The sequence below is a fragment of the Osmerus eperlanus genome, chromosome 28 (assembly GCF_963692335.1).
Source record: "Osmerus eperlanus chromosome 28, fOsmEpe2.1, whole genome shotgun sequence".
Classification (NCBI taxonomy): domain Eukaryota; kingdom Metazoa; phylum Chordata; class Actinopteri; order Osmeriformes; family Osmeridae; genus Osmerus; species Osmerus eperlanus.
In genome coordinates this window covers 4,193,530-4,206,726 of record NC_085045.1, presented here as the reverse complement: position 1 = coordinate 4,206,726, position 13,197 = coordinate 4,193,530, and the positions used below count along the sequence as shown (strand labels likewise).

The following is a 13,197-nucleotide window of genomic DNA, read 5'->3' as shown; positions in this document are numbered from 1 at the left end:
TCCAAACGCTCACGCTTCAGAACAGCATGGCTTGCCTGGATGAAAAATCACATTATTTCCCGCTTAGCTAATCATGCAAACTGTTGCCTTCTCTGATGTTCCTCCACTCCGCCTAAGAAACGATCTGACTAGTGTAATAGAGTAAAACCCATTTAATTCCATCTTCATCAGATTTTCCCTGTGTTGGCGCTTTGGGTCTGAAAGGCATAACCTCATGTCGTCAATGCTAATATGAAATCTAAAAGGGAAAGGGGGGGGGGCATGGGAACCGACCATGAGTCACCCTTGACCTTAGCACCTTTTCCCCCTATGCACAAGGCGCCGAAAAACAAAAGCATAATCAGCCACGTTGGCTTTAACCTTGAAGTCAGAGGAAAACAGGATAATGGCGAGAGCTGATTGGTTGCCGCTGCCGCATGACGAGGGAGTCAGGTGGCTGAGCGGTTAGAGAATCAGGCTAGTAATCAAAAGGTCGCTGGTTCGATTCCCGGCCGTGTCAGATGACGTTGTGTCCTTGGGCAAGGCACTTCACCCTACTTGCCTCGGGGAATGTCCCTGTACTTACTGTAAGTCGCTCTGGATAAAAGCGTCTGCTAAATGACTAAATGTAAATGTAATGACGAGGGACGTCATTCCAGGTGCTGTGTGCTGCTCCCTCTAGGCAGAGGTCAGGTAGAGGGTATCTCTCCACGTCTCAAGGAGGTCTCCAGGCTTGTTAGAAACGCGTACTGGTCCTCTCAATATAAACTGCCTCTGGTTTAAGCAGTTCCAGTATGTGGTGATAGTGGAGATATATGAGCCAGGCTCTCCGCCCCAAAAAGGACACAAGCGTGACTCAGATGCCTCTTGGATCCATGGGAAGCATTTCACTTTTTTTCACAACACCGTCAGGAAAAATGTATTAAAAAAATATATGTCACCGACATATTTTTAAGGTCACATTTTTAAGTAAGGTCACATTTTGTGACCTTACTTCACCACTGACCCCAAGACAACCTAGTACACAAAGGCTGGGAAAACAATGGCAATCATGTTAAAGTTGTTGGCTGTAATGCAAATTTGATCTATTGTCAATTTGAGAGAGCTTTTTGTGTGTTGTTTTTGCATTTCCCTAAACATTACAAAGGGGAGTCTTTTGTTCACCCCCCCTTCCTCCACACACACACACATGCCCACCCCCACCCAACACACACACACACATACCCACCCACCCACCCACCCCCACCCAACACACACACACACACACACCCACCCAACACACACACACACCCTTCCAGTGTAGGATGCCTCTGAGGTAATGAAAAGCCTGTATGACCGGAACAGTCAACCACACTTGTTTTTCTTAATCTCTTGTATCTCTCTGTCTATCTCTCAATCACTCCCTCACATACACACACACACACACACACACCAAAATACACATATTAAACCCTCAGCAAAAAAATGTTTTTAGTTCAAACAAAGGCCCTCAAGACAACTCCAATCGCTAAAGGCAAAAAACGGATCCACTTCCACAAATAGCAAAAACCTGAAGCATATCAAAGCAGTGTCTTACAACAGAACGATGACAATGATACAATGATAGGCACAGAGACAGATAATGGGTGTCAAGCCAAGTCTGACCTCGGTGAAGTCACGTCCACCCATAAAGATTAGATTTACAACAAACCAGATTACATTCCCAAGATGCATTTTGTTTTTGGACGCCAATTGATCAATCAGGTTGAACCCCCCCCCCCCCCTCCCACGTCCTTTTTACCTCAGAGGGCAAATAAAACTCCAGTGAGCTGCCCAGTGTCCTGTTAATGAGCACTATCCCCTCCACTCGCTCTGAGCATCTTCACTGTTCATTCATCAGCCGCTTAGCTGACACACTAATGACAACCTGATGGGTTTTCTGTGTTTGTGCGTAGGTTTGCGTTTGTGTGCGCGTGTTGACTCCATTTGGTGCAAGTTATATCTAATTTCAACTGCTGTCGTGAGCCACACAAACATCCTGCAGGGTCCATATGGTCGTTAGTCAGAGATGGTCGAAGTTTAGGTAGGCGAAACTCGCTAATTATTCATCACTGTAATTCTATCCGATGCAGGTAACGCAAAAGGGGCTTTAGGTAAGTGACGGATCGAATCCATTCATCTAAGCAATTATTTTCATGTACGTTGCTGCTCCCACTGTAAATAAATATATTTAGTAAATTGATATTATTATAGGTGTTCATTTCAAATACTGGAGAATATTATTAATAGGTGTCAGTGACAAGGCCTCACCCATAGTGATTTAATAATGTTATACATGTATTGTGGTTTTGTTGCCATTTCTATGGTGTGAACTTTTCATTGCAGGTACCGGAATTCAACACAGGGGGCGCCAAGTCATCAGTGTGGCAGTTGAGGTTAAGAGGGTTTGCCACCAGAGGGAGACAACATCCAAACCTCTGAGGCTTGCAACAGATTTTTTCCAGGGACTGAAAGGCAGAAAACTCCAACATGAACCAACTTGCTCTTTCCCAAACCCAGACTCTACTGAAGCACAGTTCCATAGATCTCCTACAAAACAGCCCAGCCGAGAAGAGAGATATTTGATGATGGGGTATTAAAACCAACTCCAAAGAAACAATGTTTAAGGTGTTAATCCAGGATTTACCGCAAAAACCTGGGATCAAACGATACACACTGGCAGCTTGTTTGACAGGGGAAGATAGTTGTCTTCTTGTAGAAATATGGATTTACATTCACCTCACTCTTAGATAAGCCGTATGTTAACAAAGCCATGTTTTAGAAACTGAAAGAAGCGCTATTGTCAGTCCTTTTAGGATGAATTCATTAGCATTTCTACAAAAGATCATTAGGATTTATATGGTGTAAAAATGGGTTGCGCCAGAACTGAAAGCAAGCATCTGGGCCGTTTGGTTTTTAGGGTTGAGAGTGTGTGTGTGTTTGTGTCTGTGCGGTTGCGCTCTTGTGTGTGTGTGTTAAAAGATGAGACACAGACTGTTTTCCTCTCCGAGCCCTAGTCATAATGACAGGTTTGTGTGACAGTGGGGTGCAGCAGGCTGTCTCCTACTCTGTCTCCTGCTCCTCCTTCAGAGCGAGAGCTGCAGCAGGCTGAATGGGTTTTCGGAGCCAGCCAAATTACAGTGGGATCCTCCCTGGCTTCCACGGCCTTGTTCTCCCTCCTGCGCCCCCTCGCTCTCTCGCTTTCTCTCCTCTCCTCCCCCCCCCCCCCTCCTCTCGTTAGGCCATCCGTCCGTTAAAAGTCCCTCCTTATGCCCGCTCCGTGTTCCATTTCCGGCTCTAACATTGCCCCAGGTGGGCCACGGGATGACCCTGTTCACCCCTTCCCAGAATGTTCAGACTGAACCCTGCCCGAGGAGCAGACCACTGTCACATCACACACGCCGCACATACAGCCACTCGGGATTGGAGTGATAACCCTGCGATGAAGAAGGCAAGAAAGATTGCCTCAAGAGAATCAAAGGCCATATACCTCTTTTAATCCTTCCTTTCAGTCCGACCAGGGTGAGTTCCTGACTTGGGGGTCGTCTTAATGGCACCTATACAATATCCATAATACCCCATATAGAGGAGAAAACGGATGAGATCCCTACATATCTTCTTCCTTCCCCCACACAGCTCATCCCCGCCTTCCATATCTTACTCATCCCTGCTTTGTCCATATCGAGCTCATCCCCTGTCTCCCTGTCTCCCATGCCCAGCATCCCCCCTGCTCTCCCCTTTCCCTACCCCCCCCGCCAGCCCTCGCCAACCCCCTCTATCTCTTCTCGCACCCCCCCCACCCCCCTCCTCCCCTCCCCTCCCCTCTCCTCCTCTCTCCTCCTTTTTCGTCCGTCCCTCCTCTTCTTGCTCCAGAACTGTCAGATGGCATTAGTTCCTTTCACGCTCATCGCCTGTAGGAATAACAGCCGTGAACCTTGCCGAACAGCGCCATTCTCCTGCTCCAGTTAGCTCTCCTCTCGGCCCAGGCTGTCGTGCAAATACCAACATTATTCATGTCGTGGCCGTTACTTACACAACATGCCCCTGGTAAAGGGCAAAGTTAAGAAGACACAATCGGAAGAGGAGAAGGTCAGTGTGGTGATTTCGAAGACACTATCTGTTGTGTAATCAGCTCTTGTATCTCTTATTATCAGGGGCCTAGCTGTAGAGCCCAGCGCCGAGCTCTGATTTTAAGGAGGGTTCTCGTTTATGAAGCTAACAATAGCTGTGGGGACGAGCTAATCGTCCATGTTCAGCGTAGCACTTCTTATCACCGTGAACATCCCTGCCCCCCCGGGGGTAAAACCCGAGGTGCGATTTGAAAAGCTCGCCGTGACCAGCGGAGGAGCGCAGGGCGTACACGACGACGGAATATCGGTCCCCGCAGTCCGAGGAACACGGGAGCGAGAGTGAAAATGTCTGAAGAGTCGTTCCGAACTCTTTAACACTTCCACAGGGTCGTCGCTGACGCAGGGTCATAATTACACACCATGGGGAGGATCATAACTACGCTCAGTCTAATTACCAGTTTGACAACCAATTCCAGATACACAAGTATATAATCATAAATATGAGTATAGTATAATTTCTCATCAGTCACTGGTTCTCAAGCCTGCAGTGGAAGGCTTAGGCTAATAATCACAGCAGACTAATCCCGGCTAGGATGGAAGCCACGCTGGCCCGCTAATCACAGGAGTGATAACCATGCGTCATCCAATCACAGTCCGAAATGGGCAATATGTTTCATGTGACGGGGAGATGGAGTGATGGAGCGGAGGGCTGCGCGGGGCTCGCTATCGCAGCCGCCATCTCCGTTTGGGCTCCCAGTTGGCCTTTCCTTAAGCAAGTGTCACGGTGATTCCAGGCGTGTTAGTACAGTATGTATAAGCCTGTGCATATTAAGTGAGAGGGGGGCGGGCGGGCGAGCTCCGGTGTGACTGTGAGCCCCGTAGAGCCCTGTGATTTAGCTTTGAAATGACAGACCTGCCTCTCATTGGGCTACGGGTGGAGAGCTAATGACATGCTGCGCAGGCTAACGTGACTATTAGCCCACTCCAGGCAGCAGGAACTGACAGAAACACAATTCTGTCATTACACCCTATGGAGACCTCTAATCAAAGGGGGTGGGAGGGAGGGAGGGTGGGTGGGAGGGAGGGAGGGTTTTGAGGATTGGCTGGTCTGACTGGTTTGAGCGCCCCCCCCCCCTCCTCCACAGCACATTGGGCAGGAAGTGGTGATGCAGGCACACCCCTCGCCCCCCCCCCCCCCCCCGAGAGCAGGTCGACGCAGGCATCCCAGGCACATTCCTCGGCGCGCGCGCGCGAGCCAGGAATGCGAGCGGCCTCCACGCTAGCCCGTCATCCAGCCAGGTCCCGGATCACTGTGATAATCACACACCGCCATATTCACAGGCCGCATACCGAGCCGTCTAAGGGGAGGGGGGGGGGAGATCCACAGACCAGGGACAGACACCTGGCCTGGCCTAACCCACCCGTGTCCCCACTGAGGAAGCGGTTGAACAGGAAAAGGTCTGCAGGATCATGTTGACAGACAAACACCACGTGAGCGGTAAACAAGAGACACGTGTTCATGTTAGTCACCCAGGTTACTCTCATTGTTTCCATCTGGAATAACAAGAAGAAGAGGAAGAAAAAAAAATGATGCTTTTGCAATAACATTCCCGACGCAGTCGGCAACACAAATTCAGGGCGCAGATTTGCAACGTTGTTCCTCGTGTTCATTTAGCGAGGCGTTGAAAGGCTCTTTCCATCCCCAGTTCACTGGTCGTCGTTGCCACGCCGACCACTTGGTCAGACGTGCTGGGTCGTGTTTGGCCTCTGAGTCCAGGTATGCGTGCACTCAGAACACACAGGCCTGCTACACGTCCTAATACTGTACAACCAGAAGTACTGCAGAGCAAATATTTTAAAAAGGTATATTTACACCCTTGTACCATCCTACACAAATAATATGATTTATCTCGACATAACATGTCTTAGAGCTGAAGAATACAGGGGCATTAAACGCTTCTACACTGCAAAACAGTACGTTTATGGAAAACAATAAACAAGGTAAAAACAAACCTGTGTCTATAATAATCAAGTATGAAATAAATGGACGTTAATCAGGGGTATAAAGGGCAGTGTGCATACATATAAATAATTTTGAGTCACAGTGATCTGGCTTATGAATTCCGCTTGACCACGTAAATCATTAGCGCCACCTAAAGCCCCCCCCCCACCACCGACACCACCCCCCCCCCCCCCTCCTCCTCCTCCACCGCCACCGTAGTCAGAAGTCAAGAGAAGCACTACTGACAGCCCTCGCACTGACCACAGAGAGAGTCAGCCTTACTGGGCACAAATAGTGACATCACCGGAACGCAGCAAAAAACAAACTAGGCCACAGCTGTTCAGCTCTGTGGGCTACGAATTAGACTCAATGTGTCACAAGGCATCAGATCAGGCGAGAGGACTATGGAGATGAGCACGGGAGCCCGTCTCCGCCGGACTGGGCCCTCGTTCTCTCTGCCCGTGTCACTTCATGCTTGTTGGGCTTGTTCAGCTTTCTCCCCTCAGTGAGAGACACTGATTTTATGCTAATCTGCACAAGACGAGGGGGGAATAAGGGGACGGAGGAAGTATTGAGTGGAATGGATGAATTATGGAAGCGCGTGAATTATAAATGGCCCTGTTCACCCAGACGAGAGGGGGATGAGAGGTGGAGGATGACGGAAGTGGAGCGAGTTGGGACACGAGAGATCTGCCACATAGAAATAATACCCAAGTTACCACATCTATTTCCATTTATCACAGCATCGATTCATTATTATGAGGACCCCTTTGGGATTGTTAGCATTGCTAAGCAGTAGCTCTTAGTCCGTACCGGCGACACCAGGATTTCAGACGCGCAACGCTTCGTAAAAACTTCTACGGTTCGGAAACTGTCGGCGTGAAACCTCTCCCTTCCCTCCTTTCCTCTCATCTGAGCAGACAAAGACTCCTGAACTCGGAGTGAAAGAATATGTACGAAAGTCAAGAGGACCAGGGGAGTACAAGGTCAGACAGAGACAGGGAGGGACTTGAGGAAAGGAAAAAAGGGGGGGGGGTGTGGGGGTGTGGTGAGAAAAGGGAGTGCCCCCCCAAAGAGATTTTTCTTAGACCCCCACTTAGTGACTAGAGGACTAAAAATACCCCACTCATGTTCAGAAGGCTGGCTTTCCCAAACCAGCTCAATAATTCACAAGCAACACAGGGGGCAGGATTTCAGTAACCCAGCAGAGTACTGTACAATCGCAAAGAGAGACTGCAAACAGCACATTGTGGCCAAAAGGATCATTACTGCCAGAAGAAAAAAAGAAGTCATTTTCATGTCACTGGGCAAGCCTCTGAACTCCACCACATCATAGCCCGTGATTCAAGTGTCAAAGGGGAACCTAGTTTTACAAAATACACCCTCTCAACCAAACTCGAAAACACTGGAATCCACAGTTCTTCAAAAGGCCTTAGCCACCAACTATTTGATGTATCAGGCATCCACCGAGCATCGCGACAGAACCAGTGGTAACCGATGTGCTTAAGTGATCACTCACATGTTAAATTCAGTTATCTTCCCTGTCATTGCGCTCACCATCTGGGTGTTTGGAGGGCTGAGCAGGAAGGGATGTGAGCCGGAGGGGAAGGCACAGGGGGTCATCACCCTGACAGAGACCCGAGGCCTTACCCCCCAGATGGGGCGGGCGTGTTCAGACAGCCCCCCCTCCCCAGCCCCACACTGTTTGTGTTTGGTCTGGGAGACGCCGCACACCCACACCGCCCTGCAACCGGATTTGAGGGCCGGCCGGCCCCGTCACTCCTCACCCTGGTCCTGGGGGACATCCTGTCCGGCGGGGCCCCGCGGGGCACGGAGGGGATGCTCGGTCCCCCTGACCACTGGCCCCCCCACCCCACACGAGCACACCAGGCCTGAGGGTACGCGCCCCCCCCCCCCATTCTGACACCCAACCCCGGAGCCTCCGAGGGAACTAACTTGGGGGAACGAAAGAGTGAAGTTCAAAGAGGTGAGGAGGGACACACCGACACAGGAGATCAAAGAGGCGCACCACCTCCATGACCACCCCTGCAATCTGAGACCCGCTGACCACGCAGGGCTGATCAACCCCCTCCAGCCCCCCAGGACTAGCCCTGTTCCCTTACCCCTCCAGCACCCCAGGACTAGCCCTGTTCCCTTACCCCTCCAGCCCCCCAGGACTAGCCCTGTTCCCCTACCCCTCCAGCCCCCCAGGACTAGCCCTGTTCCCCTACCCCTCCAGCCCCCCAGGACTAGCCCTGTTCCCCTACCCCTCCAGCCCCCCAGGACTAGCCCTGTTCCCCTACCCCTCCAGCACCCCAGGACTAGCCCTGTTCCCCTACCCCTCCAGACCCCCAGGACTAGCCCTGTTCCCCTACCCCTCCAGACCCCCAGGACTAGCCCTGTTCCCCTACCCCTCCATCACCCCAGGACTAGCCCTGTTCCCCTACCCCTCCAGCCCCCCAGGACTAGCCCTGTTCCCCTACCCCTCCAGCCCCCCAGGACTAGCCCTGTTCCCCTACCCCTCCAGCACCCCAGGACTAGCCCTGTTCCCCTACCCCTCCAGCCCCCCAGGACTAGCCCTGTTCCCCTACCCCTCCAGCACCCCAGGACTAGCCCTGTTCCCCTACCCCTCCAGCCCCCCAGGACTAGCCCTGTTCCCCTACCCCTCCAGCCCCCCAGGACTAGCCCTGTTCCCCTACCCCTCCAGCCCCCCAGGACTAGCCCTGTTCCCCTACCCCTCCAGCCCCCCAGGACTAGCCCTGTTCCCCTACCCCTCCAGCCCCCCAGGACTAGCCCTGTTCCCCTACCCCTCCAGACCCCCAGGACTAGCCCTGTTCCCCTACCCCTCCAGCACCCCAGGACTAGCCCTGTTCCCCTACCCCTCCAGACCCCCAGGACTAGCCCTGTTCCCCTACCCCTCCAGCCCCCCAGGACTAGCCCTGTTCCCCTACCCTTCCAGCCCCCCAGGACTAGCCCTGTTCCCCTACCCCTCCAGACCCCCAGGACTAGCCCTGTTCCCCTACCCCTCCAGCCCCCCAGGACTAGCCCTGTTCCCCTACCCCTCCAGCACCCCAGGACTAGCCCTGTTCCCCTACCCCTCCAGACCCCCAGGACTAGCCCTGTTCCCCTACCCCTCCAGCCCCCCAGGACTAGCCCTGTTCCCCTACCCCTCCAGCACCCCAGGACTAGCCCTGTTCCCCTACCCCTCCAGACCCCCAGGACTAGCCCTGTTCCCCTACCCCTCCAGCCCCCCAGGACTAGCCCTGTTCCCCTACCCCTCCAGCCCCCTATCTGCAAACAGTCTCCTGAGAGCAAATAAAGATATGGCATTGGACGCTGGAAGAATGTTGCATTATCTTATACAAACACCAATATTTGTAGTTGATTCAGGCTAAAAGAAAGGCATTGAATTGTATCTTCGTCTGACATTTGGACATCCATTCATAACGTCCTTTGTCTATATTATTTTGTCATCTGTGGACTTACTATAAAACTCACATGACTGACACCACTGAAATTAGGAAAATATTTACAGAGAGCAGTGCAGAGGGTTGCATCTTAATGCTCACATGAGGGTTTTAATGCCGGCGCATTCATAACCCATGCTTCTTATCAGAGCTCTCTCAAACACTTGATGGAATTTGCCATCGCACAATGGACGGAAAAATACACTTCAAAGGCAAGAAGCATCTAATCTTCTCAAGTCTCCACACTGCGCCTTGGCTATGATAATAAGATCCTGCCTTTCCGGCGTTCTGGAGGATCTACACCGAGGACGAAGAGTTTCATCTCTTTCTGTTTCTCTCCCTCTCTTTTTCCCTCTCTCCCCGCTGTCTCTCACCCTTTCACACACACTCACGATGGCATGGGGGGGGGGGGTTTGCTGCAGTCTGAAAGCATCTCTGCAACTGCAGTGCTGCATAACTGTGGAACCCATCCCACTCTTATGTAAAATCCCTATTTTGCAGCTGCACACACACACACACACACACACACACACAGTGTATATGCACAGCACAGTGACCTAGTTTTCCTGTTGCCCAAGAAGAGCCGGCATGACTCCCCGAGATCAGGCTCAGGACCGCCTGCGTTCAGGGGAGGGCCAGAGACGCAGAGCACAGCAGCTCACCGTCAGCACCTCCGCACACATTACTACTGTACTTGATCCTGCGGGGGGGCATTCATAGCCTCACATCAAAGGAAACCCACTCGCTAGCACATCGTGCGTGCACGAGGTCTGTCCGTTACAGAGAGGTGAGACCGAGAGAGGTGAGACAGGGAGAGAGGCGAGACCGAGACAGAGGTGAGACCGAGAGAGGGGTGAGACAGGGAGAGATGGGTGAGACAGGAGGAGAGGTGAGACCGAGAGAGGGGTGAGACAGGGAGGTGAGACAAGCAAGTACAGGCTCCGCGCGTGTGATGTAAAGACGCGTGTATGAGTGACCACAGAGACGAGCCTTAAGGGTCCAGGTCTGTGTTTAGACTGGTGGAGGGCAGGTCGAGGACAGACCTGTCATCAGAGACATAGCTGCAGGATGTGCTTAGTCCTCCCCCCTGGCCCTCGTCCCTCCATCCTTCCATCCCTCCATCCCTCCACCCACAATTAAGTCATTATAAGTGGGAGTCTATGCGTGGTAAAGACATACACAGCACCACTTTATTCAAGAAAGTTACCCAGCTTAAACTCGACTTTCGGCGTTATCTCTGGATGCTGATATCCAAACCAGCCTCATCTCCAGCTTTACAACAGAGAGGGGGACTGGGAAGACAGGAGCTCTCCACCGCTCATGCATCTGGGAGTTTAGACTGGAATGTCAGGCACGGCGTACGTCCAATTAAGAACAGATTTTCCCCGCACTCGCTGGCCAGGGAGAAATCCTCTGTCTGCCAATGCTCTCTCCTCTATCCCCTCCTCTCGTGGGCTCCTCTTATCACATCGTTAGACATTTCCACCTGTCTAGACCCCCGTCCATTCATTCAGGCGGGAAGCGTGCCCAAAACAAAAGGCGATGTCCCCCCCCCCCCCCCCCCCTCCGGTGTAGCACGGTGCGCGGAACCCAGTGATGTTATCCAGGTCACAGTGATCTAATCAGGTGTGAATGAAAGCACTTGGCAGCCCTCCCGGACTCAGTCTGTCGTCATCACTGGGGGAAGGAGGGGAGGCTGGGGGAGGGAGGAGAGGCTGGGGGAGGGAGGAGAGGGGGAAGGAGACGCACAAAAACATACACCCACACAAAGGGAGGGGGGGGTGCAGGGGTGCAGCGCATCATAAGACTAGACATGAGCCATTCAGTCTCTGTGGGATACCAAAGTCTAGCCTGCTTGCGGGGGGCTATGATTATGAATATATACCTCCCAATCTTGTTTAAATGTGATGTATTTTAGCTTATTGGATTTAAACCATTGGAATCTATCATTATTGTACAAGCGTGCAAGTTCAAGTTTCAGGAAGTCCTCTAAGGCGTATAATTGTCAGACTGTTCTATTCGATCAAAAGCGATTTCCTTCATATGTGCTCAATATCCCCGAGCAGTTCACTTCTGTGTTCTGCATAGCTGGCATTGCTTATGAGAAAAACTCAGAGAATGTTTTTTTTTTTTTTTCACCAGCAGTCCGTCACCCAAATAGTGGCCCCACCCAGGATGGCAACCTTCCAATAGAAAGAGGCTCTGCTTTCAATGGTGGGACAGCTGACCAATCAGACAGCATTAGCCCCTGGCTCTCCAACGCTCAGCCAATGGCTGGCCTTTCTCCTCCACACATGACTAAATGTGCTCCTGTCCATCAACTGGTTCATATATAGTTCATGCAAGAAAATGTGGAGCAGTTCAATAACTTGCATAGCCAAGCTCTTTTGTGTGTGTCTGTGTGTGCGCGTGCCTGACGATGCGTGTCGCCGGGTGAGAGAAAGGGTTAGGGAACGAGGGGCTGAAAGAGAAAGGGTGAGAAGAGAGAGAGAGAGAGAGAGAGAGAGAGAGAGAGAGAGAGAGAGAGAGAGAGAGAGAGAGAGAGAGAGAGAGAGAGAGAGAGAGAGAGAGAGAGAGAGAGAGAGAGAGAGAGAGAGAGAGAGAGAGAGAGAGAGGTGGCGGTGCGAGTGGCAGGCAGAGAGATAGAGGGATTTGTAAGGCACTTGTATTTGCAAACGACTGGCCGAGTTCCCATTGGAAGCAGGCAGGGGATCACACAGAGACGCAGTGTGTCGGAGCGTGTGTCTGGTGGAGAGGGAGAGAGAGAGAGAGAGAGAGGGGAGGGAGGAGAGAGAGAGAGAGAGAGGGGAGGGAGGAGAGAGAGAGAGAGAGAGAGAGAGAGAGAGAGAGAGAGAGAGAGAGAGAGAGAGAGAGAGAGAGAGAGAGAGAGAGAGAGAGAGAGAGAGAGAGAGAGAGAGAAACGAAGAGCGCCCGTTCCACTCATTTCCCCTCATTTCTACAGCAACTTTCCAGCGTGTGCACTTGAGGGAAGTTACTCCCCGGCTATGGAAGCTTTTGTTTTCTTTCTCTTTTTGTTCCCACGAGCGCGTCCTTCCCCCCCCCCCCCCCCCCTTCAGAAAGGGGGGAGAAGGAAGAAGAAAACAAATCGCATAATCGTCAGCTGTCCGTTAGGTGAGTATCGTTTTATTTGAAGTCCTTGTTCCCAGCGTCCGTTTTGTTGACTTGCTGTTGTGTAACAGTTCACCTCTGGCCAACTGTGTCAGTCTCTTCAGCATGAAGTCTGCATGCCTCTTTAAATAACACTCACACTCGGAACTTGTTCCACTTGCAACGAGCGGGATGTTGCTGTTCTTTACCTTTTGGTTGTGTGCCCCATTTTCTGAATGAGAATGTCATGTATTAATTTAGCACATACCGCATCTGTCCTAGTCGACCACTGTGGCAACAAAGATTTGTAGGGAGACTTTTTCATTCTCCTTTTTGAAAGATTCTTTAGATAACGCGACTAGGAAAATGTGTGTAGTGTAGTATATCAGTGTTTGTTGTATGCCGTGTCGTCTTGTGAAGGGGTACGTGCTGGTACAGTTTGTCTACAACAGTGTGTGTGTGTGTACGAAACAGAGGGTCTGTGTGTGAGAGAGTTTTGAAAAGGATGTATGTACGAAAGAGAGAGACAGAGAGATTGTGTGCGGTGGACAAA

The 13,197-nt window shown here is 51.6% G+C and overlaps 1 protein-coding gene and 1 long non-coding RNA gene across 2 annotated transcripts in view; one reads left to right on the top strand and one right to left on the bottom strand.

Moving 5' to 3' along the window:
* nr6a1a (nuclear receptor subfamily 6, group A, member 1a) overlaps positions 1-13,197 on the bottom strand; it is a 46,729-nt gene that overhangs the window by 18,938 nt on the left and 14,594 nt on the right. The gene's annotated exons all lie outside the window — the stretch shown is intronic.
* LOC134015381 (uncharacterized) overlaps positions 12,097-13,197 on the top strand; it is a 5,197-nt gene continuing 4,096 nt past the window's right edge. The window contains exon 1 of the long non-coding RNA XR_009929101.1: positions 12,097-12,668. This is a non-coding gene — a long non-coding RNA (uncharacterized LOC134015381). The remainder of the gene's footprint in view (positions 12,669-13,197) is intronic.